This window comes from Lactuca virosa, chromosome 1 (assembly GCF_052849685.1).
Source record: "Lactuca virosa cultivar CGN04683 chromosome 1, Lactuca_virosa_CGN04683_v6, whole genome shotgun sequence".
Lineage (NCBI taxonomy): Eukaryota > Viridiplantae > Streptophyta > Magnoliopsida > Asterales > Asteraceae > Lactuca > Lactuca virosa.
The window spans coordinates 295,643,874-295,657,578 of record NC_136426.1 but is presented as its reverse complement, the minus strand read 5'-3'; the positions used below and the strand labels follow the sequence as shown (position 1 = coordinate 295,657,578).

Below are 13,705 nucleotides of genomic sequence, written 5' to 3'. Positions count from 1 at the left end.
ACCAAGAGGGCAGGCAAACGTAGCAAAGCCGCTTCCCATTAGTGAAGGTTCGCTGGAATGCCAACCGAGGACCTGAATTCACTTAGGAGCGCGAGAATCAATCGATTAGGAAGTATCCCCACTTCTTAACTCGATTATTCATGCCTACTCCTTTACCTAAATTGTAATTTCGGGATGAAATTCCCTCTAATGGGGGGATGATGTGACAACCCGAAATTTTCTATCCTGTACAGTCAAACACTTCATTGAAAGTCAAACTCATTCCTGCTATCATTTAGCACATTTTAGAGCCTGTTTGAGCATTCTGAGCCTTGTACACTTAAGGGATAAGTGTCGGGGTTTATCTGCTGAAGTTATAGCTCAAAGAACCAGCCTTAAACACGTTTACAAGGAGTTCACGGCCACCACATGGGAGTTTACGGCCGTAAACTCCATGTAGGCCGTAAACTCCTCCTATATGATGAAGTCTTGGCCATTTTGTTCATTCCTTTCTTTCCCTTGGCTGAAATCCTCTCAAGTATCATCCCGATCTTCGTCCCCGATCTTCAAATCTCGTAACTTTCTTGTCCTAACTAGTTGATATCTTACATGAACTAGTGATCTTACATGATTTCATCCGTGAAATCATTCCATTTGTGTAGATCTTCAAGTTTCACCAAGAACACCAAGAACACATACTAGTATTCTTGGCCAAAACTGACCATTCAAGCTCCTAGCTCGTAAGTACTCTTGTTCTAACTCGTTATACACTAGGTTTAACATGTTTAGAGCCTAGAAATCACAAAGAAACACATTATCCAAGGAGTTTACGGCCAAGACATGTTCTTGGGCCGTAAACCCCTATAAGTGGGGCAAATTGCACCCTAGTCCCTTACCAAGCCTTGGAACTTAGTCTAGAACCATACCCCATTGAAATAGGGACTTCAAGAAACGAAATGGTACTTCATACCATGAATTTACGGCTGTAAACTCATGGGGAAGTGGTCCCCAGGCCGTAAACTCAAGTTAATGTCATTCTTGGACCTTAAACTCACCTAGCCTCTTGTTTAAGCCTTGGAACACTTAACCACTTAATACATATTACCTTTAAGCCACAAATGGTGACCCATTTGAGAGTTTACGGCCAGGAGTAAACTCCAATAAGCATGGTCCATTGACCATAAACTCACTTATAATACCTTGCAATCCTTGTTGCAAGCCAATGGCCTCCTAACACTTTGACTAAAGTGTTTTCCACGCCTTAGAATGTTTATACTTGTCTAATTAGTGTTATAATCACTAATTATATATATACATATGTCTTTATATGTTATTAGGATAATTGTGTGTGTTTAAGTCATCACTTAACAACAAGCACTTGTCCGACATTTCCATACGATCCACTCACTGCAGGTGAGTTTATACCCCTTAATTAACCTTTTAAATGTTTTTAAATGTTTATAAATGCTTTATGGGGGGAATACAAGTCGAATCATGCTAGTTATTATATCAATCACATGTGATTAATAACTAGCATACAAATGGATTTACTACACTTTTAGCTGTTTTACCAAACAGATTACTTCAAATGACTTTCTCAAACGTTTTTACATGTTAAAACTCTTTATCAAACTGTCTTACATACTGTATGTTTCCTTTCAAACTCTATTACGATTGTGTTTCAAACAAAGGTTTTCTTATACTTAAAATTGTCTTATCAAACAAACTACTTTCAAATCGTTTTATAAACTGACATCAAGTCATCACTTCTTAGTTATATATCATGTATACCTATATAGACATAATAGTTCCATTAGTCAGTTCAGTACCTTTGGGTAGCAAAGGCATACTTTCGGTTATACACGTACATTACTAGTAACTATAATAGGTATAGTTAGGAGATACTACTTACTATTCCAAGTACAAAGAATCACACAAGAGTCAGTTCATTCATGAGTCTATACTAATACATTACATACTATGTGAAGAGTTACAATTACAGAAATACGAATACATTACATACTATATGAAGAGATATTAATACATACAATTACAAGACATACAATTACAAGAGTTACGATTACATAGATACGATTACATAGATACTAGTAAAGAGATACGATTACATAGTATATGATGAGATACTATTACATATTATATGGGTAGATTTTATTATATAAGTATGGGACTAACCATTCTACACCCAGCTGTTAACTACAGAGGGAAAATGCACATCGACGGATGTCTACGGTTAATACTATTCGGCAAGTTACTCTGCCGTGATTATCCTAGTACCAAAGGATAATACTAAATTGATTATATTATTTTCCTTTTTACCTTTACTTTGTGACACATTCACATGAACGACGAGGTAGAATATATTTGATATAGATAGACTATTTTCCTTATTACCTTTATATTGTGACACATACACATAAATGATGAGGTAGACGATAGTTTTATAATAATAATTGTTATACGAGGGAAAAACCGTCACATTTACAGTGATGCACACTTTCAAAACAGTTGGGTCTTGGTAGAAGACTACTTTTTATACTAGTAGGAAATATGGGATTTTCTAGGATTTTCAAACGTTTACAATTACTTACAAACATGTTCATTGATACAAACTTTTCTTCAAACATTTACAAGTCTTTCTTTACAGTTTTAAAAATCAAAGACACATAAATACTTATGAATTCACTAGCTTTATTGCTGATACTCGCTTTCAAAATAACTTGCATTCTCAGGTCACAAATAGACAGGTACGACGACCAGGTCTTGTGAAGACGGAGAAGTCAAGACTCGTCTTATATTTGATTATTCATTATGTTGTTTTATACTATGAAAGAACACACTTGTATCTGAAATTATACTATTAATGCAATGGATGATGTTGTTGCTTGTTTACTACTTTACATTGGTGTGATACATTACATGGCGTCCTCCGCCCCAGAACATTTCCGCTGTTCTCGGTTTTGGGGTGTGACAGTTGGTCTTTGTCTTATCCAAGACATCACAATTTACCAATTTCAAACGTGCAAGAGTAAGAAAAACAATTTTCTACTTCACATTTGAAGAGTGTGTTAGAGCTTCTTAAGATGTGTCACTCAATTCACAATCTTGCAGTATGACTCTAAGACTGGATTTTGGAACGAAGTATGACTCATCCTTTTGATTTAACCATTTCAATAATTTCTGATCCCTCTTCTTAGCCATAATAGTGCACTATGATGTCCTTAGAGGATTAATTGTGATATGTTTTCATAATCAACAAGACGATTAGAAAACACGATACAAAAGTACTCTCCCTTCTTCTTAGATAGGAGAAAGTTTTATCTTTCTGCCTAATTGATTCTTCTTATTCGTTCTGCCATACATTGAAACTTTTCAATGATTCAGAATTACACTTAATCTTGTAAGCATAACCACATTTAGTAGACTTTTAGTAAATCATGACGAATAATCTTATTGTTCTTTGTGGTGGACTTGACTAGTGCACAACATTGTGTACCAATTCTCCTAGTCCATCACTTGATTCTTTGTCAAGGAATTAGTCTTAATTTTCCAAATATTAAGGTTCTCATTCATCATACAATACAATTTGTAAGATTTCAAGTTTCTGTCCAATTGAAACTCGAGCGACAAGAATCTTTCCTTATTTGGTAAATTCTCGACATTTCCACAAATAATATAACTAGAAATACACAAACTTCAATTTTTCATAAATGCCATTGCAAGGAAATAAATAAATAAGACAAAAACAAAAATTTATTGTATTTATAAAAGATGCGGAAAAACTTTTCCTTACAATGCAATTCAAATGAAAAACTACGCTTTTACATATTCCTAAGCAATCTATCATAACTCTAAAAGTAGCATCTCCAAAAATCCGATCATCAAATCATGCGATCGAAATCCATTTCTTCGCGATCAGACTCAACTCACTTCTTCCTTTAAGCTTCCTCTTTTTTCTTCGATTCTACAAAACATCAAAAAATGTAATCTTATCACATAATGTATTAAGAATAAAAAAATAGGAACTTAAAGAGTTAGTTAATGAATTTTACCTGTAGTAGAGTCATACGTCTTGACTCTCCCATCTCTTAGATATCTCAGGTAGTCAGGACAGCTTCGTCTCCAATGCTTCTTCTCTTGGACTCTTTTGGAATAGCACATAGAACTACCTCAGACTTTGCCTTTTTCATATGGTCAAACTTTTTGACCATGGCATGCATTTTATTGCCATTGCCTATGTCCATGTAGGTTTGGAAGGCAGATCTACCAATCAACTTTTCTTCTCCAGTGCGCCAAATCATTTTTGATTTAGCAGCAACAAGCAAATAGGTGAGATGGATGAGGGTCACATAATGGTCCATCATATAGTACTCTCTTACGAACTCACTATATGAGTCAGGAAGCGATTGATGAACCCAGTCAACATCCAACTTCTCACAGATAATGACTCCCAACATTCTTAACTTGTCAATGTGTGACTTCATCTTTAAGACGTGTGCATACACTGACTTTCCTTCTTCGTGTTTACTTGCCAAAAAGGCTTGAGTGAGCTTCAACTTTTCAAGATTTCGAACTTGAGGGTCAGGGAGAATAATAGGAGGAGGTGGAGGAAGTGAAGAATGATCTCTTGTTCCTCGATCGAATCTCGGAATATCATCTTCATGTGGAAAGCTTGTTCCAAGGGATTTGGGAAGACCATAGTTAGAATCAGACATCTACAAAACGAGAGAAAATTCAAGTAAGTTGATTGAGTCCTTAATAAAACACCCAAATGAGATATTAAGGTTAGGATCAAACACAATGCTCTACAATTTGGAATAGGGATGCCATAATCCAAATTGCAGAACATTTGAAGGTAGGTAAATGATGATTTACCAATTTCCACCATGAAAAACGTAAATGAAATTTAAGTTTTAAATGAATTGAAACTCGTAGATCTTTTGAGATTCATTGAACTTTTCAATGGCATGTTTAAATCTCGATTGTGCCCTTCATTTGTGACTGGGATGCCGAGGATCAAAAACAAGGTGTGGATAACCATGCAAATTAGCTCGTTACTCTTTATGTTACAAATCACCTAATCAATGTGCCGGTTAACCACACACGCTCCATTGATCTATGATAAACATCAAGCTACCCATTGCCATCCTTCATTGGTCCCATATTAGTGTGTCGGTTAACCATACACGCTTTACTAATCGACCAATAAGGGTGCAATGTGCAATTTCATGGATTAGCACCAATTCCACATTTTTCCTAAAGTAACTAAGATTTGGGAATTTATAAAAGTGTTTAGTTACTTCATTTTTCATTATACCTATAATGGAAGGTTATGTGCTATCCTACCCGTTCAGCTAACGACCCTACACTAGTCAAGAGGGCGGTAGGTAAGAGTCGATACCCATTCAATCGCCATTTTATAAGCAATTTCTTTAAACACCCCTTATAGACCAGTTTCGTGAATGAGGCCTACTAACGGTAATATTGACTCTTTACTTATGCATCTATAATATATTAGACTTTTAATTTTATATAGTATAAGGGTGTATTTTAAACTTTTAAAATACTAGTGTAACATTCAAAAATTTCAAGCCAATTAAATTTTTTTCAAACATTCAAAAGCAACAGTCATTACATTCTTGTTTTCAAAATAGTTTAATATCAGAGTTTTCCCAGAACCATAAACAAAATAGGAGGAGCTGTACGATCAAGCTATCGCCTTGTCGCGGTCCCCAGATGTACCTAAAACAATAAACTGAAACTGTAAGCCCGAAAGCTTAGTGAGTTCCTAAAAAATACCGATACATATATAGTTCACATAACCCTGTAAGCAATATCATAACATAACAAACTAAACAACATGCAATGTGTCCACAGCTTTATAGACTGGATTACCCCCTAGGCCCACAGTGTGATTCTGGATTGCCTTGTAGGCCTACAGCTCACATCTGGCTCACCATCGAGCCCACAGTACGAGTCTCCCTTAGCCCATAACTGGAATGCTCCCGGGTTTCTTGGTTACCGCACGAAGCAGTCCCACCTCCACCCACCCCACATAACATATCAACATATAACATAATCACTGAGCATGCAGGTAATCATATAACAACACAGGTAGTCCTACAGATCTATCTAACTGGCATAACCACTAGCATGCAAAACTAACTTCCTACTCAACATACTAACACTGCTAGAATAACATATCCAATGGGTAGGCCATGGTACCTTAGACCCCTTAGTATAGTGAGGTAACTCACCTTGCAACTGTCGACTCGTAAAATAAGCTCAAATTCTCGGATCACTGCTACGAACTCCACCACCTATATTCATTGTAAACCATACTTGTAAATTTCAAGCCTTTCCAAAATGTCCTCCAAAAGTCAACTGGTCAACCCATGGTCAAAATCAAAGTCAACAGTCAAGGTCAACAGTCCATGTTGACCTCAACTCGTCGAGTACCCTCGTCTACTCATCGAGTTCCCCAAACACTTGTCCGCTCGCCGAGTCACCAGAGTGACTCGTCGAGTTCCTAAGGTTCGTGGTCGAAGCTCTATGGCCATTCGTCGAGTTTTCCCCCTTGCAACTCGACAAGTTCATACGTATCCAGTGGTTGAGAAAAACCCTAACCGACTCGTCGAGTCACCATACTGACTCGCCGAGTCTTTGACAATGTTCATCGGGCTCGCCGAGTTGTTCATTAAACTCGTCGAGTTCAAGATCATCTTCATATGACTCGTCGAGTCGACTATGCGACTCGCCAAGTCCCTTCAGTTCTTCATCCATACAGACGCATTTTAAGCCATGCAAAGGTTCCAGATTGTAGATCCAACCTCCTTAGGCATACTTATCATGTAAAGTTGCAAACTTTACGTGCATGTAAGGCTTTAAGGCCCTTAAATGACAAAACTAAGCTTGTAATGAAGTCTCACACTTGAAGGAAGGCTCATACTAGGCAAGGTTGATAACTTTATCGATTTAGAGGTCAAAGGGGATCCAGATATGAAGTTACAACTTCAGATTTTAGCTCAAACATAAAAACCCTTTCATAAAACCCATCCAAAAGAGATTTGTGATGAACATGAGCCAAGGAAAATAGTCTAATACCTTCAAGAGGATGTCCACTGATGTAGATCTTGAATCCCACGAGTCCTTGCTTCTACTTGCTTGATTTCCCAAAGTGTTTCCTCCTACCAAACTCCCCTTCCAAGCTTGAACACACCAAAAGAACACACACACACACACACACTCTCTCTCTTTTTAGGGTTTGAGAGGGTCAAGAAGCAGTGAAGGGAGGTTGGGGGAGGCCAATGATCCTTTAAATAGGTGAAATGCCCCGAAATTTAGGGTTTCATCTGCCATCTCCTACTCGCCGAGTCCGCTATTGGACTCGGCGAGTAGATCACTAAAACACGTAGACCAACCCGCTACTACTTGACGAGTAGGGCAGCCAACTCCTCGAGTAGACCCAAAACCCAAAAATATTATTATATATATAAATAATTAATAAAAGACAACAAAAAACAACAAAAAGAAAAAATATATACTAACCGATGCTGACCCCATACCCTGTAAAGGAGTTGGGAAGAATCCTATAATTGGCTAATTCCCACTTCCTTACATACAGGGGAGGTGAAGTGGAGGGAGGGCAACCCTCTCCCCTGTAGGTGTATGGGTTGGTGTTCTGGAGACGCTACAACTATACAGTTTCTGGATCTATTCAGAGTGTCTATTTGAGCCTTATAACCCCTATAATAATAGGCTCTAATAGGGTCCTACCTCTTAGTTGCCAAAATACGGAATGTCTGAAGGCAACATGGTTATATAATGATTTTTAGGATAGCAACACAAGCTAAAAGTAAAGGTCAGCTCGTATCTCATTTCCTGTCTGTAAATGTCGGGCTGCGTCGCACTACAACACACGATCAATCATCATTAATAGTATAGTCCTCTAATGTATTAAGGTCATGTTTGTCACACAAAATAAAGTTTGGACTTAACAAATTTTGTAGGAATGTTTTATGTTGAGGATAAAGAGGGTAGTCATGTCTTTTGCATAAATAAAGAATGACTCATTCACTCATCTTATGATTTCTTATGCTAGATATAGTTTAGGGCCTTGTTTATGCATTTTGGGTCTGTAACATCCTGTTTTGGATCGTATGTGATTAGGGTTCGTGGGCTGCAACCCGGGCATGAGGAAGTCTCGGGGTTGCAACGAGTTGCTAGAAGCGTAGGGAATCTCGACACCTTTCCGGGGGTATGAGGTTCATTGGAATCAGAGTTATATCGAGGAACCTATGGAAGTTTGAAGTTGTGGCAAGATGAGTCCCTTATTTGAGAAAGGTGGCAGCTGAGTAGGCTGGGCGTACATGTGAGTACGCTTAGCGTACTCATATGCATGAAATTAAAGCGGAGTCACCTAGTACGCAGGGCGTACTAGGTCCAGAAAGAAACCCTAATATTTTGGAGTGCCCCTATTTAAGGAACATTATGTCTTCATATCCAGCTACCATTTCCAGATTTCAACTCTCTCAAAGCCCTAATTCCCATTCTTTGAGCTTGAGTGTCTATTGCGAGCTCTTATGTGTTCTTGTGGGATTTATGGGAGTGAAGAAGGAGCATGTAAGAGAATAGAGTTGGAGTCCAGGCTTTGGATCTGAGCATTTCTGTGGATGGAGCATCATTTGAAGGTATAAAGCTCAAAGCTTTCCCATTCTTTTGATTTGTGCATGTTATGGTCCATTTTAGGGTTTTTGGTCCCAAAGCTTGAAGCTTTTTGAGTTGTTGCACTCCAGAGCCTAATGTTTATCCCTTAGAATATTTCTAGTGGAGAGGATCCATAAAAATGAGGTCTTGGACGTTGGTATCAAGCCATGCATGAGTTATGATCTTTTTGAGATAAGAGAGTGGATGTTTTGTGTGTTTGTGACCATATCAGCCATGCAAAGGCTTAAAGTCACTGACTTTATGGAGTAAGGGCTATTAGGGAGTCCAGATCTGAGAAATGAGCTAAGGTCTTAAAGGGTTAAGACCAAGAGAATGGACTAAGCAAAGCTGGGCATACGCCGATCGTAATTCCAGTACGCCGTGCGTACTGGGTTGGTGTCCCCGATAAGATTCGTGCATGCTAGTGTACGCTGAGCGTACCAAGAGAGGTACGCCCTGCGTAACCTGTCTGTGAACTTTTTGGGCTGAATTTATTATTGGGCCTTAAGGGTTGGTCTTGGATCTTTGGGCTTGTGTATTAGTGACTTTGAGCAGAGAAATATTATATTGTGCTTTGGGACCTTTGTTGGGCTTGCCATTTAGATTGAGAATTAGGCCTTGGGAGAGTCCATTTATTATTGGGCCTTGGTGGGCCCAATAGGTTTTAAGTCATTGATGGGCTGGTTAGTGGACTACCTTTAGACCTAATGTGTGAGAGTTTGGACTTAGTTCCTAATTGGGATAATTGTGGGTTTGGCACAGAGTGAGTGGCCGGTGCGTATCTGAAGTGTTTTTAGGGGCTGTTCATCATCCGAGGTGAGTCTTCTCACTATACTTTACCTAGAGTGGTAATTATGTGTGACCAGAGTGTCTTATGTGCTTGCTTGAGTTATGCGTTTTCTGTATGATATGTACTGTGTGCTATATTATGAGATACTTAGACCGGACCGGAGGGTCCAACGAACTATGAGACCGAAGGGTCCTCACTTAGACCGGACCAGAGGGTCCAATGAGCAATGAGACTGGAGGGTCCTCACTTAGACCGGACCAGAGGGTCCAACGAGCTGTAGGACTGGATGGTCCCACTCAGACACATTAACCGGAGGGTCTTACAGAGCTATAGCCTCGAGTGGCTAATTATAAATGCATGGTATTTTGGGGATATCACTAAGCTTCGTGCTTACCATGTTATGTGATATGTGTTTCAGGTTCCTCTCAGGATCGCGGGAGGGCACCGGTTCAATTGTACACACCAAAGGAAGAGTTATGTTTAGAGGATCCTGGAGTATCAGTTAAACAATTATGGAGTTGCGTTGTAAATTAAATAAATGAATTTTTTGTGAAACGTCTTATGAGAATTATGTGATTTTTAAAATAAAAAAATTTGTTGAAAATTTTACGGTGTTACAAGTTGGTATCAGAGCCTTGGTTTGAGGGTTTCAGATGCACCTCGGGTATATCTGGACTCAAACTGAGGATTTGAGAAAAGTTTATAAAAGAAATGATTTTTCTAAAACGAGCAAGAGTTTCTAAGAGAAAAACGAGAAGGTGCAGTGTGTACAATCAGCAAGAGCCCGAACGGTGATTTCCCAAAATACCCTTACTTATTGTCTTATGAGTTATTATTGAGATATTAGAGATGTATGCTAGAAGATATGCTAGGTATTTCATATTTTAGGGCTAGAGTTACCTGATTTGTGATGCCTTAGCTTAGGAATTTGGTATCTGAAAGGTGCTTTGAGTATGTGCAGAGTAAGAGTATCCAACATAGATCTTTTAGAGAGAACTTGAGTAGAGGAGTAATCTAGGATAGATACCTAGATGTGCATTTGAGGAGCCTACTGAGAGAGTAGTTAGATACCCGCGAGGGGGTAGAGTTGCTTGAGTTGGGTGATACCCTTTTTGAGGGAGCAGAGCAAGTGGAGTTGTAACCTAGAGTGGTTTTTCATGCTGATAGAGATTATTCGATGCCTGAATGCTGCTTGCTTCGTGCTTTGTGGAATTCTTGATGATGGGAGTCAACTACTAAGTGAATATGATGATATTCAGAAGGTAGATGATTGGCATCATAAGGAGTTCTTCAACAACTGATGGTAGAGAAGTGAGGGAACCTAGGAAGAGCCTAGGGAGTGGCCTTAGTCAGATGAGTACGTTGATAGAGGAGAGTATTCGCGGGGAAGCGACCAGATTTATCGGGATTGGTGATCGAGGAGGTTGAGGAGCCACTTAGGAATTCTGGGACGATCCGTGTGGAAAGTACGTGTAGATGTGGCAGGTAGTATGGGCCCGTACTATTGAAAGTAGAGGACCCGTACTTGAAACAGGTAGAATACCAGAGGTTCTAAGTAGAAGATTGAGAGGAGATAACATGGTTTGAGTACCATGATTCAGGGCAGATTGAGAAGTAATCACATGGTTCGAGTACCATGATTTGTGGCTATTAGTGCTTCTGATTTTACCAGTTGTCCTATGGTAGTTGATTAGTTTGAGATCAAATGATAGAGTGTGGGGCCAGAGGGCAATGACGAGCAAGTTTTAATGGAGTATACCTTGAAAGGGAAACCAATTTCATTTCCGAGGGATTTTATTGGTGAGATGTTAGTTGGAGTCGCAAGGCTCAGGGATGAGTAAAGATGATGCTTATTGGAGGATCGAGGTCTGAGTCGAGCCATCGGCTGATGGATGATACGTCACCTTCTGTGGCAAGAGTTGCGTTGTTCCCGTTTCCTGGGAGAAGCAAAGGAGATATCGAGTTTCCGGTTTCAGAGTTTGGAGGTAAACCCCGTGGGGTAGCATTGGTGGTGACCTTTTCATAAGGGTATGTGAGTAGTTGGCTTGCTGTGAGGTATTTTTGGTACCATGGAGTCATTAGTGGAGGCTGAGATGGAAGAGACCCAGGAAGGTGTCTTTTTGAGTGTGGCATGCTTTTAGCAGCAGTTTCAGGTGGTTAAGAGGAATATGCGGAGGCAGTGGCCCTCGTTGTTATGTTGTGTATCGGCTATGAGGGTAAGGTCTCGTGCTTTGATGATTCCCGTGTTGGGAGGATGATCGAGGAGTAAGAGACGAGGTGTGTGATAATGCATTGTTTCCGGACCAAGGGTCATGGTTATTTCGGACAAGTTAAGGTATCCGACGGTGTGTTACTCTGAGGTTTCGAGATAACCTGAGGGAGTCAAGTTGGGAGGATTCTGAGGTTCTTGTCTGAGTTACAAGATATTTGGAGTCGCTTGGTTTCCATCGCGAAGATCATTAAGTGTTTGTATGGTACGTTCCAAGAGTCAAGTATGATGTACCTGATGATGGTTCGAACCCGGAGTGGGGGAGAATTGGGTATTCAATTAAGAAGATCAACAATTCGTTCAAGTGCAACTGGTTATGGAAATCTGTGGTTCGGACACATGAAACCTGGGATATTGGTGGATGCGGCGAGGTGCGAGGCGGGATGGTATATGAGTATGTGCTTTATGAAGGATGAGTGAATCCACAGCAGGTGGCCGTTGGTTAGAGGACTTATGATGACTAGAAATTTTGGGTTGGCAAATGTTGAGTTCGAGGCAGATGGGTCGCTGAGTTCAGGGTGCAATAGCTGAGATTTGCAAGTACAGGTATAGATTGTGATCTATAACCCATAAGAGGGCGGTAGTTGGTTGTCAATCAACTTTAGAGTCGGTATGAGTAGTTCCTATGGGCGGTGATCAGTAGAGGGTGGAACTTCGGATTTTCGTCAACGTGTATTCAGTCGTTGACGATTCCTCCGTGTTTCAATTTGGAAGAAAGGAGTATTTCAAGGTTTCGAGTTGAGTACGTGGGAGATCATCGGTAAAGGCAAGACCACGTGAGATGTTGTGATGGTGTACCGAGGTACCCTGAGTATGACGTCCTAATTTTGGTCATGTTAGGACTCGAGTTTTGAGGTGGCGAGTGGAGTACCGAGTGATTTTGTTCCACTGGGAACCCATCAGTTAATCGTCGCCGGAGTGAAACTGTCTAAAGGTGTATCTGTGCCGAGGCTAATGCCTTGCCTACGAGAACTTGCATCAGGAGTGGTGATGCATAAGCTGGGTGGGTGTAAGAACCTATCTATGTGGAACCGTGGAGCATGGGTTGGTGAACTCAGTGTGGTGATGACTTAAGGATGAGATTATGATTCGCTTGGGTTTAGCAGGAGAAACCGTAGAGTGAGCCCATGGTGAGTCGGTGAGCGAGAGAGTGTTGTAAGACTACGGGGAGCCGTAGCCTCCATTAGTCAGTGGAAGGGAGCGTTGTGATACTACGGGGAGTTATAGTATTCACTAAATAGTGGGTAAGGGCTGTGATACCGTGGGGAGCCATGTCATTCATTAGTTAGCGAGAGAGTGTCGTGATGCGGCGGGGAGCCGTTGTATTCACTGGATAGAGAAAGAGTGTTTTAATAATGCGGGGAGCCGTAGCATTCACAAGTCAGTAAGAGAGAGTCTCGCAAGACTACGGGAGAGGCCGTAGCACCCAGTAATCGATAAGGGTGAATATTGTTCTGCCGGGAGCAGTAGTATTCCCTAGTCAGAGTATGGCATAGAGAAATTCTTAGGTTCGGGTAGCCTTACCACTTGAGTCTTCAGGGGCATGGTTGCCGAACCAGGGGCGAGACGGGGGTCTCCATGTCGGTGGAGAATTGTTGTATCCCTGGGATAAGGATGGATTATCATAATCGAAAGGAATTGAAGAGATGGTGTGTGCTTAAATCCACGAATATGGGTCACGAGTTGAGTACCAGATTGGAATTGAGTGGTTCCAATTCTGCTGTTGCAATATGAGATTTCAGATTCATAGAAGGGTTCAGTTTGAGGGGTATTGTTCTTCTTCAGATGTCTTAGTCCAGAGTGAGTCAGTTTCGTTGGTAGGGGGAAAAACTGCGAGACACGTGGAATCAATGGGTGGTAAATGACAGAGGTCGGAGGTGAGACGATTTTAGATGAACTGTAGCGTTCACTTGGGGTAAAGAGAACCTCGTGACTTGTGTGTC

At 40.4% G+C, this 13,705-nt stretch overlaps 1 long non-coding RNA gene across 1 annotated transcript; it reads right to left on the bottom strand.

Moving 5' to 3' along the window:
- Window positions 1-3,732: 3,732 nt before the first annotated feature.
- On the bottom strand, window positions 3,733-4,860 carry LOC145109748 (uncharacterized). Its single transcript, XR_013709191.1, has 2 exons — window positions 4,050-4,860; window positions 3,733-3,961 (listed from the first exon to the last, which is right to left on the bottom strand). It is a non-coding gene; the product is annotated as an uncharacterized LOC145109748 (long non-coding RNA).
- Between the last annotated feature and the right edge of the window lie 8,845 nt (window positions 4,861-13,705).